General features: G+C 37.5%; 1 long non-coding RNA gene across 1 annotated transcript in view; it reads left to right on the top strand.

The window, feature by feature from the left end:
- Positions 1-709: 709 nt before the first annotated feature.
- LOC132824747 (uncharacterized) overlaps positions 710-17,819 on the top strand; it is an 87,030-nt gene continuing 69,920 nt past the window's right edge. Inside the window, exons 1-2 of the long non-coding RNA XR_009645699.1 lie at positions 710-741; positions 3,345-3,411. This is a non-coding gene — a long non-coding RNA (uncharacterized LOC132824747). The remainder of the gene's footprint in view (positions 742-3,344; positions 3,412-17,819) is intronic.

The following is a 17,819-nucleotide window of genomic DNA, read 5'->3' on the forward strand; positions in this document are numbered from 1 at the left end:
CAGGAGAAAAGCATGACCTTCTATTCTATGAATTTAAATAAGCAGTCTATTTTTAAAAGCATAGTAACTGCATTTTTAATATGCTTTTCAATTTGATAATGTTTTCCAGAAGCTGCTGTTACCATTTAAAAAATGAAGTTGAGATGCTCCTCTCTTATGTTTTTTGAAAAATACACCATTTGAAATGTGACATTTTCCAATATTTTAAGATTTGACATAATTCTGGTCTTTGTATTTCTGCAAGCTATAGTAGGAGAAAAATGTGTCTCTTTCAATACAGAGTTTGAACAAATATGTGCCCTTCTTCAGGTTCAGCTTCCAGAGCCACTTAGCTGCTGTGTCTTGTACTGTTATTCACTTAAAAATACCTTCAGTGAAACTAATTTAATAGGTATTTGCACAAGTTTTTTTGGTTTAAGTTCACAGAATTATTTTACTAATCACTATCAATTAGAGCGGGAGGGGCAAGAATTTTTTTTCAAATTTAACGTCAGAAAGTTTTCTATTGGTCAGAAGAAATGGCGAGATGTGACGCAAAGGATACTTGGCCAAGTAGAAGCGTTGATCTGTGCCAAAACAGACGTATCAAGAAATGTTGTTGCTAAGAGAGCTTGTGGAGGCCTTTTTTTGTGTTATGTTATTGGCATAGACTAGTGAGAATACAAGCAATTTCCATTTTAGCAGTGGGGCTTTGATGGCCCAACTTCAAGGGAACGCGCAATGGTCAGAGTAAAAAGACAGGTTAGTCAAAAAGAAATTCAGCAAGAAGTGGCTGAGGTTCTTTTTTTTCTTTCTTTAGGACGTTGTCAGTAAGTGCCACAATCTCCTGTATGGGTATGCAGGAGAGAAAGCCAGCAAACGTAATTGCGCTATCAGAGGTAGTGTTCAGAAATAAACCCCACCTTTTTTCAGACTCACAAGACGACAAGTTGAACTTTTGACTTCCGTTGGTTGCAACATACTCAACAATAGAGCTATCCATATAAACTGTTCTTTTCCTAAATCCGTCAAACCACGGAGAGAGAGAGAGAGAGAAAGGAGAGAGGATTTTTTTAAAAGTTTGCCTTGGCCTTTCAGCAGCAGCAGGGGAATGGTGGTGGGGGGGAATATGTACTGTGAACTTATGCTAGCAGCTTCTGGAACTTGAGCCAAAAGGGGCAGGAAGTTGTTTTACAATAGAGTTACAGTAATCTCCCATATGTTGATCATAAAAATATTATTTAAAAGGGAAAAAACACTTTCAGTTCACGATACCCAGTTAAAGATATTATTTGAGTTTGCTTATAAAGCTCAGCTCAAGCCCTTGAACGTTCCCAACAAATACACTTAAAAATGCAACGTGACTTTTGGCACGATTCCTCAAGTTTGCTTGAGGTTACTGTTGGGGGGGAGGGGATGGGTGGGGAGGGAAGCACGCTGCACAAGCAAGTTTAAAAGCATGCAGCAAAAAGAAAGCTTTCGCTGAAATCATTTGGAAAGTTGGTTTCAAAGTGCGTTGTTCAGTTGCGTCTAGAGCATTTTGTGTGCAGTATTTAGAGCCAGGTTTGCTTTCTGTGCGTTTTCAATCGAGCAGCAATCATGGCAGCTGTTTTTCTTCCAGCACAGCAGTTGCTGTCTCGCCCAAATGCTTATCAGCCTTTGACTCCATGCCAAGATAGTTGTAAGGGTCGAACAGTTTTAACTTGGTTGAGCAGCTGGTTTAAGGGCGGGACATGAGAAAAAAATTATTCAATTAATTGTGGATTTATTTCTCAATATTCATTCTCAAAGTTAAGTAATGAATTGATCTCCTTTGATGTATAACCTTAGAAGACATTCTTTTTCCAATTTGTGCTTTTTTGAATAACATTTTATTTCCTGCCATTGCTGAGGATAAAGCTATAGAAGGTAAAAGGTTAATTAGCAACACAGCACTAAGACCGGTGTGTGTTTTAAACAGTGGGGAAATCAGTCTCATGCTGCATGTCTTAATTCATTACCTGGCTCAAAAGAGTGTGTGTGTTTGGGGGGGGGGGGGGGGGGGGGAAACTGCAAAGAAGCACAGAGTGCGCTGGCGCAGTGCGGTCCAGCTCAACCAGAGGATCGGTGGTGTCAATCGCTGCACAATTCATGGCCGTGTGATGAAAGTGGCTAGCTCGTGCACACGGGGCGAGGGGGGTGGAAGAGCATGCCTCTATTTCATCATCAGCTCAGGCCTCTCGGTACTGCTCTGTCCTTCTTGATAGACAGTTGCAGTCACTCGTGAGAGGACGACTGAGCTATGCTTATTCTGCTTCTGTTCCTGTTGCAAGGGCCTCCCCCTCAGACAGCCTTTGCCAGACCAGAAGATTTCTTCACACGACTAACTGGATTTTTGTTTTTTGTTTCTGTATTGTGACTGGCTGGCATGAGATGTGGTTCACATTTTTTATTTGAGTGTTTTTTTTTCTCTTTGGCTTCCTGTGAAATAATATGATGGTTAGTGCAGCTGTAATTTTTTTTCTAAATGAATAAATTTTTCCTGATTTGAGTATTGAATTTTTCTCGGTGTGCCTACCTAATCCTGCATGGGTTGCTTCAAAATACAAACGTACTCTGCCACCCAAAGAAAAAGCTCGGTCTTGAAATTGTGCTGCGCATCTGCGTGTGAAAGGACAGCATTAGCTATGAATGTGCTGAGGGCTATGTGGAAGTAGCTGCACTTCTAGGTCCTCATTTTTTTCATATTGGGAGGGAACAGGGTGTGCAGCAGAGCGCTGTCTGGGACAGGTGCCAACTCCAGACAAAAGACATAAAATAGGCTGTGAAAGAAAATGTTCAGTTCAGTATAAAAAGGATTATTGATGATATTGTGGAATGAAAGTAATAAATAATTTGAGTTAAGCCACGTTAGTTTCACTTTCAATTTAGAAGTAAGTAAAAAATACAACAGAGTGCTGATGTATAAAAATTATTCTCTTCACTGCAGGCATTTGGACTGTGAAGGGTTGGGGGGTGGTGTTGTGGGGGTCGCTTCTGCCCATTGAATAATTCATAGACTTGGTTGTGAGGCTGGACCAGCAATGTTATTAGCATGCATCAGACATGCTGTTTGTCTGTTTGCTAACATTCTTCATTCAAAGACTTGTTAACTACCAGACGAGTTTAACACGCTAGTTTTCAGTTACCCTTCGGCCTCCCATTGTCATCGACATTGGCAACTGACGAGGCTGGTGGTGGAGAGGGGGTGGTGGTTGGTACGGATGGCAAGTAAAGCTTGCAGATGAAAACTGGAAGTGATTGCTAGGTAGGGACCGCCTTCCATTACTCAGGCCTTGTGAGTACTTGTAAAAATGGAGTTGACTGTTTTCTTGTCTGCTTTGCAGGACGGCAAAAAACAAGGTGAATGCTTTTCCATGTCTATTGCTGCCGATTTCTCATACTCTTTTGGGGGTAAGTGTCTCCCCTCTCACTATTGTTGTCTCTGTTTCTGCATCTTTCGTCTATATACTGCAGTGATAAACTGTATTTTCAGCTTCTTGGACTAATATGCATACTTACAGCCAATGAAGTTTTAATTTGCAAATTGTTGCTGTCCCGTTTTCTGAAAATAGATCCAAGTGTCATAATTTTCGTCTTTCTCTGTGCTTGGTCGTTTTAACCAACATTTTCCAATTATGTTTGGCATTTTCCCTGTCATTTTTCTTTTTGCGAAGAATTGTTTAATACTGCAAAGTTTCAATTTTTGGATGAATGAGAGTTTGTTTTCCAATACTCATATTTTGTGCACATGTGCTAGGACAGGTGCCAGTCTTCCTTCTGGGGCTTTATGCAGTGTCTCTGTGGTTATCACTTTTTATTGGTGCAGTGTTATGGGACACTTTGAAAGAGCAGAGAGAAAATAAGAAATACAGATAATTTTTTGTGTTAGCTTTGATGATTGTTTTCAACTTCTGATAAACAATTAGGACTGAAATGCTTTTATTTGCTACTGAGTAAGTATGAAATAGCAGTGGTTAAAAGGGAATGGAGAATAGGGTTCTTTGGATTTTATAGTGAGACCCCTTGTGCTGTAATATTTCTATAACTTTATCGTTGTCATGTGCCAGTAGCCATTAGTATTGCCTATATCTATTCTATTTGACTTGTTCTTGTGGTTTTGATTTTTTAAATGCACTGGTCTGTTTCTCTACTTTGTTTAGATAGATTGCGTTGAATGATATCTTTTTAAAAAGTCTGATCCTGTGATGCTCGATTTTAGGAGTACACTGCATAAAGGAATTGTGCTGTTTGCATTTTATTGTGTGTGGCGTGGGGGCGGATCTACCAGCAACTTATTAACTTATTTATTTTGTCATTTTCTTTCTGCTTTTCTGCTGTTGAATATGCTTGGAGAAACACAAACGTTTAAGAATAGATATTTTGTAAAAAATAATAAAATTGCCAGAATATGCCTGAATAGTAAAACAACCTTATATTTGTTTGAATCATTCAGAATTTTTCCTCCTTTTTAATTAACCTTGTACTAAGCAAATTTCGTAATGTTAGAGCTCGCGTCATGATTCCAGGATGTGCTGTTTAAATTTATTTTTTCCCAATCACTAGTGGATTTTTTTTTAGAAAATATATTTAAAGATTTTTTTAAAAATTATGTAGTTGTTTCAAAACACAACATGGTCTTGATGCACAGAAAGATGATTAAGATCATCTGAGATATCTTTAGTCTAACCCATCCCAGAGTGTGAACAAATTAGGTGATTATATAACATATAGTTTAAACCTTTAATGTCTTAAAATCTTATATTGGCCATTCTTTCTTATAAAGCGAAAACAATAAACTAATTCTTCATGGGAGTAAGTTGGATCAGCCGTACCTTGTGGTTGGTTTCATTCCCTCATAGTTACTTTGTCGCAGTCTTCCATTGTTTCCATGCGACGTGCATTTCTTACATTGCCTTGCATTCCCCTGTTTATGGGTATCTCCAATTGACTTCTTTTGGTTTATTCCAATTGAAGATCTGAATGCTTCCATTCAGAATAAATCTACTCTTGGATAAGTGATTATTCCCTTCAGGGATTTGATCCTTCATAGTCAGCAATTAAGAAAGACAGTTCAGAACTTCACTATTAATTCTTATTTAACAATTTCTATGGTCAGTTCTGTAAACAAATATTGTCTTGCTGAGATGTTTGTATTCTGTAATGTGTGGCAGTAAATATGGCAACCGTACCTTTCACACTTAATCCTACTGACTGAAAGATGACACAATAAGACAAGTAAAATTGTTTTTTTTTAATTGAATATATAAAAGATTAAAATTGAAAGCAAATCATTCAACATTAGCTAAGTTGAAGGAGCATTTGTTCTACATGTGGGTGTGGGTGTGGGTGCATGTAATTTTGCCTGTCTTGCTCTCTGACGAACGTATTTTGTTTTACATTCATTTTGTTTCAGTTCATTAAATTACTATATATTTTTGTTAAAAATTACTTTGCATCTTGATGTCAGGTTTACTAAGTGCAGAAATTCATTACTGTTGATAGAATACTCAATGGTCAGCAAATTAAACTAACTCCACTTTAAATAGTCTGTTGTCACACAAATATACAACATGCCACAGAGAGCGGATGTTGCGCAGTTGAAAAAAATCAAATATTCTTAAATTAAAAGCATTTCACTTAAAAATTATTTTTTGTGTTTTATGATTTTTGGGAAAAATTATTTACTTAAGTGCATGGTGATTGGTCGCATCTAATAATTTTTAGTAGTCATCTTCCCTTTCCATTTAAATGCTGCTTTTAACTTACTGTACACTTGTTTCAAAACTCATATTGAATATTTTGCATGATCCAATTAACTTTTTAATTAATCTATTGTGCCATTGTTTTCATTCGATCTGTGCTGGTGGTTATATTTGTTCAAAAATACAAGTTGGTACTAGAGTTGCACACAAGTCTTTTTATGTTATAGTAGAGAAATGAAGAGACTATTTTAATCACAATATGGAGAAACCTCACATTTGAAACCTATGCTACACATTTCATTTTATTAGCTTCAAACAGCAACTGTATCAGGCCATCACTGATGGTACCAAACTAAATAATGACTTGAGAAGGGGAAGAAATGACAAAATTATTTGCATTTCTCGGAGCTGTAATTACAAGAGTACTGTGAATTTTTTTCCTCCCCCTTGAACATATTGCTTGAACTCAATGCATGTAGTTACGGCCCTTCATTCTTAAATAGAGGAACAAGAATACCATGGTTCTCATTGCTAAGATATTCCAGTGTAGCCAGATATTCCATTTTGATCCATTATCTTAAACTGGAATGGAAACAGAAAAAAATACGTTGCAGTAGTATATATGCCGTGGCAATGTGACTTGAGATTTGTTTTCCTAATCCCAGAGTGGGTTAGCACCACTTTATTAAATTAGGAGAAATACAAAATTCAGAAAGCAAAGAATGACATTGAAAGTTAGAGCTAAGATTTAAGTTGATGCTCTTTGTTGGTTGCTATATAAAATAAATATAAGCAAAATACTTAAAATTTTCCATGTTAAAGCATGTTAATAATGCCTGAGCTGCAATGTGCACATCACCTTGTTCAACTGGAACCATCATGTTATGAATTAATATTCAAAAGAAAGAAGCAGGGCTCTTTGTTTGGTGGAGGGGTACAGTTTGGAAGTTTCATCTTAGAAGGTCAATTTGATTCCCACAATTATTAGAGAATGGGACTGCGATGGAGTCATTTTCAACTGATATAAGCATTAATTTTGTAAAATTAAAATTTTAGCATTTAATTGCAGAGGAGGAGATAAGCCAGCCATTGGCAGATGAATTTTGCATTCAAGAGTTATGGAACCAAAATGGAAAGAAAGTGATTCAAAATAATTACTAGCCTTTTAAATATAGATATAAAAATAAAACATAAATGAACAAACACTCAAAATATTTACTTTAATTTTAAAAATTATAAAGTTCAGTACAAATTTGATCCTTCAGCAGGGTCAACGATCGACAATATGGTGGCCTGTATTGATATGAACAGGCTGTGCCATCGGGTTGTAAGCACACACTAAGAGACAGGATTGGAGAAAGAAGATACACACTGTGCAATCTGTCAGACAAACACGTGATATATAAGCAGTCAAAGAGCCGCATTATTACTGAAATTTGGGAGTGAATGCGCCACAAAGATGTCATTTGTTTTTGGGATGGGTAGTGAGTGGGTGGAGTTGACTGGATAATTTGTTTTTGTAAAAGATGCAATTCATAGTTAGATGCCTAAACCCTCGAAACAGAGGTTGATATGTAACAGACAAATGCTTACGTTTTCCTTACCAGAGCCTGCTGCAAATTTGCTGCTGTACTTGTTCAACAGTGACTAATTTGTGTATGAAGGAAATTAAATCAGACATTCTGAAAGCCTATTTTATCAGTTTTATTAATCCAAAAATAGCCTGAAATTGAGCCAGGAGCCATTAAGCCAATATTTGAATCTGGAATCAGGATGCACGGTAAGAAAGTGAGGGAAGAATTGGAAACAGAATTTTTATATGTTTTAACTTTGTGTATGTATGTATTTCTGAATACACTGATTATTGGAACTTGTGTTTTTTTTTCAAAAATCTTCAGAATTTGCTATTTCAGATGAAGTCAATCACTGATCTAAAAGACGAAATGTACAATGATTTAACATCTTCTGGATTTGTCTATTTGAAGCAGTGAAGTAAAAAGTTGAGTGTATGGATAAGACTTTATGTTTAGATGGTACCTCATATCTTCAAAGTGCTGTACATTCAATTAATTTTGCTCATTTTGTAATTTGCACACAGTAAGCTCCAACAAATAACTCATTGGATACCTTACTACTTAATATATTTTTGGAAGAGAGATAAGTCCAGGAGAGGAGAGGAGCAGAATTCCCTTCTTTCCTTTGAATCATTGCATTGAATAGGGCATCTCATCTGAAATGTGGAACTTTTGACATGCAGCACTCCTTGATCGCTGCGTGAAGCTATTAGCTCAGATTACGTGCTCAACTCTTAGAGTGGGGTTTGAGCCCACAAAATGCTGACTCTGAGTTGAAATGCTTTAACACAACCGTCTGACAATAAAATACGAAAGAAAATGGACAGCATTTAAAAATGTCTTATCTCTGTCTATGTAGCTGCATAATTTCACTTCTCGTTATTTATTTATGTAAATATCATGTTAATTCAAAGTTACTGTGTTCAAATTGTCAAATTCAAATCATGCTAATAGGTCTATGTCATTTTACGCAATAAATAATTCAAAAAACTGAATAATTTGGATTTTTTTCGACAAAGACAATTATACAAGATGCAAGAAAACAGTTCAAACTGTTGTCTTAACTTAAATTTGATAGTGACTAGAAGTTATCCACAATTTATAGTAGATTAGCTGGCTGCTGTACAGTCTGCTGGATCTTTTTTACATTGACATTGATTTAAAGGGTAGCTCAACAAAGTATATACAGGCGACCAATCCATTGTGGCCAGGAGAACATTTTAAATTTACCCTTTTCGAAGTGTTAAAAAAACACTTTTCAAAAAAGAGGCCACATCCTCATTTTCTAATGTATATCAAGAAGTATGATTACATCTTTGTAAATTGATAATTGTTTTGATACATATGACTGAAAGTTGTCAGCTTTTTGTGCACAGTTTCTAATAAAGATATGCACCTGCCAATGCTTGGGCAAATAATATAACAACTTTCTTTTGTGTGGAATCAACTGTAATCAATTGGTAGTTAAAATCTATTTTTATTTTTCAAAATGTTTTGTTATTTTGGTACCCTGAAAGCTTTTTAAAAAGAAAATCAACCAAAAAACTATGGATTCAAAATACCTAATGGAAAATTTCAAAGATTTTCCTTTAGGAGCCATTTATTATTTACAGCTTTTAAAAATCTACCTGATAGTCATTAACTGGTTTTATTCAACATTTTGCAATGGTCTCTCAGATATTGAGGCAAATATTGGAACCTTGCTGAGTAGATGCCTCCTTGGTTGAAGAAAAACTGTAATCAACTGTTGAAGAACAACAAATGTTGAAGAACAACATTATATGATAGAAATTCTGCCAATCTGCTCCATAACTTCAGTGCAAATCCTAGAAAAAATGCTCCCCTCCTTTGGGATTCCCACAGCTGAAATTAGAGTTATGACAAGAAATCAAGAGAAGGCCTTGAGAATTTTTTTCATTTCAAAATCTCAAATTGCAAGCTTCTGTCACAAACCTCTATCCTCTGTTGTCTTTTTTTTTGCTTTGTGATACAGGGAACAATAATAGTTCATAGGTTTTAAAGTTTGGCATTGATTAATGCATCCTGACTGTCAGGATTAAGGTTTAAGTGAATTTTTAACTTTTTTGTTAATGAATTAGTAAATGAAATATGGCATAGATAATTTTAATCTAACCTGTCTAGTACAAAACTGACAGGATTGGATCATCTGTCTAGTTACATTCCACCAGATTTTATGCCCTGGCTGTGTAAAGAGTGTGACCGACCTAATCTCATCAGTACTTTTTCCAGTCAATTCTTGTTAAAATTACTCTGTTCTTTTCTGTATTCCTTTTAACCCATCACTTGGATATAGTTTTTAGTGTCCCTTGCTGTCATGGCATACATTTCCTTTTGGTTTATTTGCAAGGTGCTTTGGGATATTTCCAAACAAATGCAAGTTACTGTTCCTCACTGAATAATTTTAGAAAGGACATTCTTTTTAAATGCACTGTATTGCAGCAACAAGTAGCTATGACATAGGAATATTTTTTAAAAATTCATGGCATGTATTCATCACTAGCAAGAGCAGCATTTGTTGCCCATCCCTAATTCCACTTGAACGGAATGACTTGCTGCGTCATTTCAGAGGGCAATTGAGAGTCAACCATATTGTTGAGATTCTGAAGTCATATGTAGGTAAAATCAGGTATGGATGGCAGATCTTCTTCCCTAAAAGGCATGAGAGAAATAGATGAATTTTCCTTACAATTGATGATAGCTTCATGGTCATTATCACTCAGATTAGTATTCAATTTCAGAAATATTGATTGAATTCAAATTCTACCAACTACAATGTGTTAGCCTGAGCCTCTGAATTAACAACCCAGTGACATTACTGCTAAGTCACTATCTCCCCATGGTTTACATAGAAACCACTGTGTGATTTTATTATTTGAAGGACAATAAACAAATCTCTATAAAATAAGAACTTTTTTTAAAAGAAAGCAATTTTGTAATTATTTTTACTAATGGCATATTACTTCATTTGTTTTTGGCACAAATAGCATTTAGCATTCACACTGTGTTCTATTCAAATGCATTAGTTCTGCAGTTACATAGATTTAAATATCTGTAGCAGAGAAATTATTAAAGGAGTAAATTCAAATACAGTTTAAATCAAATAGAAGAAAACCATTTTGCAAATCTTACAGAATATTTTTGAATTGCTCTTGAAATTTTAACTCCTGGCATCCTTCTGCAAGGTTCTCCCCATCCTGGAGCAGAAGTAGTAAAAGATATTTGAGAGAGAAATGTGTAGCTAAACACAATCTCTCAAAATTTTGTTTTTTTGTTTACAATGCTAACTACATCCAGACTGGTTCATAGTCTGTATTAACTGCATGATAATGTCTTTATATGGCAGAACTTTAATTTTATAAAATACAAATATAATTTAATACCCTTTTATACATTTTAAGCTATATTATCAACATTATAATAGTTTGCTATTATTGAATATAGCAATGTGACTCGTTTTAACATTATGCTGATATTATCTTTATGTAGTGAATGTATACTGTATTCATAATTACACTGTACAATATAAATAATAAATTTAAATATAAATAGGGTTTAAGCAATATATTAATACTTTTACTCTTCTGAAGATATTAATTACAACTAGGGTACATTTCTCTTTCTATTCCCAATGCGGTACAAACTTGATATTTAGGCTGTGTATCCAGCGATTATATTATCCCTTACTGTTGCTAGTTTTTCTGGTCCATTTCATTTCTTGTGCCAGGAATGACTTTTTTGTATTTAGAAATAAGATTATATAATGCCAGGCCGTGGCCACAATGATGGTGACAAGTCTTAAAGATGAAATGTTGTACTGAATAATAATCGTATCTGATTTTCAATTAGAACACAATATTATGTTTGTGGCTGGAATGTTAACATCTGATAAAAGTCTTCCTCGTGATATTGGCAGCTTATAGTTTCACCAAGATGCTTCAATTGTGTTGGTGGACTGACTCTTTATGACCAATTATTTGAAGCCTTGCTGATTACGTCACTTGTTAGGTATTGTAATCTTACTGCTACTGTTTTGCTTTATTGACTTGGTTCATTGTCATGTTGGTTTAGAATTGATCTAGGCCTATTGACACTGCCATTAGTGGTACAAATCCCCATCCTCTCAAATTGAGATCTCGCCTGGATTACAAATATGATCCCCTGGACCGTCACCAATGAGAAAGAGCATGAGATCCACTTAATGTTTATCCAGCAAGCATTTGACATCCTCCCCTACCTTGACCTGCTGGCAAATCAGAAGCCATCAGTCTCTGAGTGAAAGTGCTGCTTCAGAGGCTGAGCATGCTAGCTGCTCAATAATGCCAAATACCAGGAGCACCTGGTAAAGAGTTACTTCGGGGGGAAATGGGGGTTGAGTAGACATGGAGAGAGAGGGCAATGGTTTTCAGATGCCAACCCTTGCCCCATCTGTACCCTTATCAGCCCCAACCTTGGGATAGATCGAGACTCTCCTTCAACCCTGAAGGCATATTGATCTGTGTTACAAGCTGGGAGAGCTTCCAACTTTTCTCGACTGCCAGGAACACACTTATTTACTAAGGAAGGGCAGAAGGAGATAGGTAAATCCTGGTGCTAACTTGTTCAATTATTTGTCCTTCTCACCACCTACCCTGCCCCTCTTGATAGGAGAATCCCAGGCCAAGATTTCCCTTCCTCGGGGCAGTTACAAAACACCTGCAAATGCATAATGTTCAAAGCACACTTTTCAGTTCCTCTTATTTAAAGAATATGATTAAGATGGGGCTTTCACTATTGCTTTAAATATTTCATTATATTTCATTATTGATACTCTTCTTGAACTTTGAGTGAAAGCATTAAATACTTGCAATTCTCACAATCAAGACATCAAGAAAGAGATGAATACAAAAGTTGGAATGAGCAAAAATATAAATATGCTAATATCATACATCTTTCCCCACGTGATTGGTGCAACTTGCCACTTTTCACCACGTTTATATTTCTTCTGTAAGGCATTACCTTAGGTTTGAAAACCTCATATTGGGCTTGGAGGGCAATCAGTCCCAATGTTGAACAGTTAGATCATGATTTCAAAAAATGCTCTTTTATAAGAACTATCTGCCAGATCAACTAAGTCTTTTTGGTAACAAATGTCATTTTTTATTTTAATTTTAGCTGCAGTTGTCTGAATATAACATACTTTTCTTGCATTTTTATGACCGTAGTTCAAAAAGCTGTTATGAGCATTCCTTTTGCTTCACTCTGGTGGGCCAGGCCAGCCTCTTTAAATTATGCTGTAATCACACAACAAATGGAGGCTTTAAAGAGGCTGCTAATGGAACAACTTGAAGGCCATCTATTGATTCCTATACGATTATCATTTAAAATCATTGCCATGACAGCTAGTGCCCTCTGTGTCTATATCTCATTAGGTTACTCACCAGATAGTATATTTTATGATAAATTCAGTGGCTGGAACATAATGTTCCATGTTTTACTAAGCCGAAAAGAAGAAGAATAATATCTACTTTCAAGAGAAGTAAAAATCAAGAAGTATACTTTTTAAAACTTTCTTTTTTCAAATGAAAAGAGATGGTGTACTTTATCTTCTGAGGATCAGCGGGGCAGCACGGTGGCACAGTGGTTAGCACTGCTGCCTCACAGCGCCAGGGACCTGGGTTCAATTCCCGCCTCAGGCGACTGACTGTGTGGAGTTTGCACGTTCTACCCGTGTCTGCGTGGGTTTCCTCCGGGTGCTCCGGTTTCCTCCCACAGTCCAAAGATGTGCGGGTCAGGTGAATTGGCCATGCGAAATTGCCCGTAGTGTTAGGTAAGGGGTAAATGTAGGGGTATGGGTGGGTTGTGCTTCGGCGGGTCAGTGTGGACTTGTTGGGCCGAAGGGCCTGTTTCCACACTGTAAGTAATCTAAAAAAAAGTAATCTAAAAAAAAACTTGAGGGACTGACTGGTTGAGTTCTTAACTGTCTATTCACACAATCCAATAATCATGTGGTTGACTTTACAGTAGCACACCATATTCTTGAATGAACTAAAAGAGCACACTATATGTTTGGAAGTAGAGGAAGCACAGGAGTGATATGCTTTGTGGATTTTTTTAATCCCATCTTTAACTATTTATTTAACTATGTGAGCAAAGCCAACCATGGGAGAGACATCTATGATCTGTAGTTATTGGAAGAACATAGATTTACAAATTCAACAATTGTGCTGAGCATATTTCAAAATTACTTGTTGCTCAACAAAGAAAACTGGGTTCCCATTTAAGTGGATTTTGTTTACAGTTAGCCTTGTACATGTTTGAAATCTTTGTTCCATGTTTGCTGAGTGCACTATGGCTCGTACTTGGTCTTTATTAGAACTGCTTATAAGAGATTGCCTACAATGTGTGCCTCTTGGCAGATGTCACACACTACAGCAAACTAAAAACACATTAATATAGTTTGCTTTTCCATTCAAATGTTGCATATAGTTGGCTGTTTGTATGCCTGTTCATCACAATGATGTTCCATCTCTGGGGAGTGTCATTCCCTTGTCACTTGTTGCTAAGGTAATGTTATTCCATTTCCATTGATGGGGAGCTGTACACCTCTGGTGTTGATCGCTGATGTGTCGTCTGTGCAGATGTTGAGTTCACATATTCTCCATAAACCATCTACAATGAAGGAACAGGCTTCTTCAGTTGGGTGTATATACCTATGATTGCCATTGTATTTCTGGTTGTTCACTTCTACCATGGACGATTAAGGTAGAAACCACTCTATGTAAGTTTCCAGTTACTAATTGGGCTTAGTCTTGTTGAGCATGTTGAAAGTTTATATCCTGACTAACTCTCCAATGCTTAGCTCTGGCAATGATTTGGCAGTTTTCTCAAGGTGAAATTTTTGATTTTTGTCATTTAACTTTGATTTGGTTATTTTCACCTGTCGCTATTTCAGCTTCAGAACTTTTAGCTGTCAGAAGAATAGTTTGGGTGTGGCGAGACGTTAGCCTTTACACTGGACTACTTCCCATACCTTTAATAGGTATGTTTCTCTTCTCAAGTATTGCCTTACGTGCATCTGCACTGAATTTGCTAGTACTTTATATGATTCATTTGGTAGTTTTCATTGCTGTCTCAGCTTTTCCACGTGACTGATGATAGTGTAGAGATAATGTGTAGTGTTGAATTTTCCAATCTGTTATGAAGTAACTGAATTCTTCAGTTATACACTGAGCATCATTGTTGCTCTTCACAATGTAAGGAATGAAGTGAATAGCTATCAGATATTCTGTAAACTCAATGGTGTTTGTTGAAATCAGCTGAACAAACCCACAATATTTACAATAGTAGTCTCAATTGGACCCAGAAATACTGCAGCGAGTAACTCACCTTTTGATTCCTAAAAGCCTGTCCACCCATTTACAAGGCACAAGTCACAGTGTGATGGAATACTCCACAATTTGCCTGAATGAATGCAGCCCCAACAACACTCAAGAAGCTTGTTATCATCCTGGACAAAGCAGCCGTCTTGATTGACCACACCCACAAGCAATCACTTCTTCTATCAACAATCATCAGCAGCTGTGTACTATCTATGAGATGCACTGCAGACATTTACTAAACATCTTTAGCTAGCACCTTCTAAACCCATGATCACTTCCATCCGAAGGCCAAGGGAAGCAGATATATGGGAACACCACGTCTAAGTTCCCCTCCAAGACATTCACCATCCTGACTTTGAAATATATTACTGTTCCTTCACTGTCGCTGGGTCCAAATTCTGGAAATCTCTCCCAAATGGCATAATGGGTCAATCCACAACAGGTGAACTACAGTGGTTCAAAAAGGCAGCTCATCACCACCTTCTCAATGGCAACTCGGGATGGGCAATAAATGCTGACCAATTAGCAATGTCCACATCCTACAAAATGAATGTATTAACAAAATGTCTATGGTATAAGGTATTATATGTATTACAATCAATTCTAGCTAGAGTGAAGAGGGCTACTCCAAGCTTCATCTGTGACCTGCTTAGGGCATCACGCATCTTACCTTTCTTAGCTTGATGGTCATTACATGCACAACATTGGATGATGTGGTCCTTCATTTTGTTGCTCTCGTTTGACCAGTAGAGCATTTCTTCTGATTTCCTCAGACTCAACTCAATTACATGGATGCACTTCAGCATCTCTCATCTCAATTTCTTCTGGAATTATGCCATCTAAGATTGGCATTTCATCTCTTTTTGCCCCGTAAATTCTTGTAAACACACAAGTGTCCTTAATGTTTTCAGGCCAACCTTTCTCCAGGAAGACATCCTAAGCCAGTAAACATATCATTATATTCTTCAGTGCAATGGTAAATATTTTAATGAGCTGTGACTCCTTGCAATTGTTTTTGGACATTAAGGGTTCCATGTCCGAGCTTTAGATGGGCCATGGGTTAAATGAGTAGCTTTAGCTCTGACAAATTTTGCCTTGCAGCATAAATATGGTGCTATCATATAACTTCAACTTTACTTTAAGGGCTTAATTTCTTGATCGCCGTGTTTTGCCACTTCATACATGTCTGTGAAGGTCATGATGTTGCATGACATTGTGGTGTTAGTCCAGTTATTTGTATTGATCTGATGTTCTCCTTCTGTGGTCCATATTTCAACAGCCACAAACTATGTCTCACCTATCAACCTGACTGACCAACAGTTATATGGTGTAGCAAGATTTTTCAGAATCTTTTGCTGATATCTCTCCAATGGCCACCTGCTTGTTGTATTTCTGTCTGAGCAAATATTTGTGTATGAAATAATTCAGGTATTGTGAAGAGAATGTTGCTTTGCCCATGCTGGACATAAGACCATAGGCATAGGAGTGGAAGTAAAGCCATTCAGCCCATCGAGTCCACTCCGCCATTCAATCATGGCTGATGGGCATCTCAACTCCACTTACCAGCATTCTCCCCGTAGCCCTTAATTCCTTGTGACATCAAGAATCCATCAATCTCTGCCTTGAAAACATTTAGCGTCCAGGCCTCCACTGCACTTTGCAGCAATGAATTCCACAGGCCCACCACTCTCTGGCTGAAGAAATGTCTCCACATTTCTGTTCTGAATTTAGCCCCTCTAATTCTAAGGCAGTGTCCATGGGTCCTAGTCTCCTCGCCTAACGGAAACAATTTCCTAGCGTCCACCCTTTCCAAGCCGTGTATTATCTTGTAAGTTTCTATTAGATCTCCCCTTAATCTTCTAAACTCCAATGAATACAATCCCAGGATCCTCAGCCGTTCCTCGTATGTAAGACCAACCATTCCAGGGATCATCCATGTGAATCTCCGCTGGACACATTCCAGCGCCAGTATGTCCTTCCTGAGGTGTGGGGACTAAAACTGGACACAGTACTCCAAATGGGGCCTAACCAGAGCTTTACAAAGTCTCAGTAGCACAACGGTGCTTTTATATTCCAACCCTCTTGAGATAAATGACAACATTGCATTCGCTTTCTTAATCACGGACTCAACCTGCATGTTTACCTTTAGAGAATCCTCGACTAGCACTCCAAGATCCCTTTGTACTTTGGCTTTATGAATTTTCTCATCATTTAGAAAGTAGTCTATGCTTGTATTCTTTTTTTCAAAGTGCAAGACCTCGCATTTGCTCACATTGAATTCCATCAGCCATTTCCTGGACCACTCTCCCAAACTATCTAGATCCTTCTGCAACCTCCCCACTTCCTCAGTACTACCTGCCTGTCCACCTAACTTTGTATCATCGACAAACTTTGCAAGAATGCCCCCAGTCCCTTCATCCAGATCGTTAATATATAACATGAACAGTTGCGGCCCCAACACTGAACCCTGCAGGACACCGCTTGTCACCGGCTGCCATTCCGAAAAAGAAACTTTTATCCAAACTCTCTGCCTTCTGTCAGGCAGCCAATTCTCAATCCATACCAGTAGCTCACCTCGAGCACCATGGGCCCTCACCTTGCTCAGCAGCCTCTCGTGTGGCACCTTATCAAAGGCCTTTTGGAAGTCTAGATAGACCACATCCACAGGGTTTCCCTGGTCTAACCTACTTGTCACCTCTTCAAAGAATTCCAACAGGTTTGTTAGGCATGACCTCCCCTTACTAAATCCATGTTGACTTGATCTAATCCGACGCTGCTCTTCCAAGAATTTAGAAACCTCATCCTTAATGATAGATTCTAGAATTTTACCAACAACTGAGGTTAGGCTAATTGGCCTATAATTTTCCATCTTTTGCCTTGATCCTTTCTTGAACAAGGGGGTTACAACAGCGAGCTTCCAATCATCCGGGACTTTCCTTGACACCAGTGACTTTTGAAAGATCTCAACCAACGCCTCCGCTTTTTCCTCAGCCACCTCCCTCAGAACTCTAGGATGTATCCCATCGGGGCCAGGAGATTTATCAATTTTAAGACCTTTTAGCTTTTCTAGCACTTTCTCTTTTGTAATGGCAACCATATTCAACTCAACCCCCTGACTCCCTTTAATTGTTGGGATATTACTCATGTCTTCCACTGTGAAGACT

Source organism: Hemiscyllium ocellatum, chromosome 19, assembly GCF_020745735.1.
Source record: "Hemiscyllium ocellatum isolate sHemOce1 chromosome 19, sHemOce1.pat.X.cur, whole genome shotgun sequence".
Lineage (NCBI taxonomy): Eukaryota > Metazoa > Chordata > Chondrichthyes > Orectolobiformes > Hemiscylliidae > Hemiscyllium > Hemiscyllium ocellatum.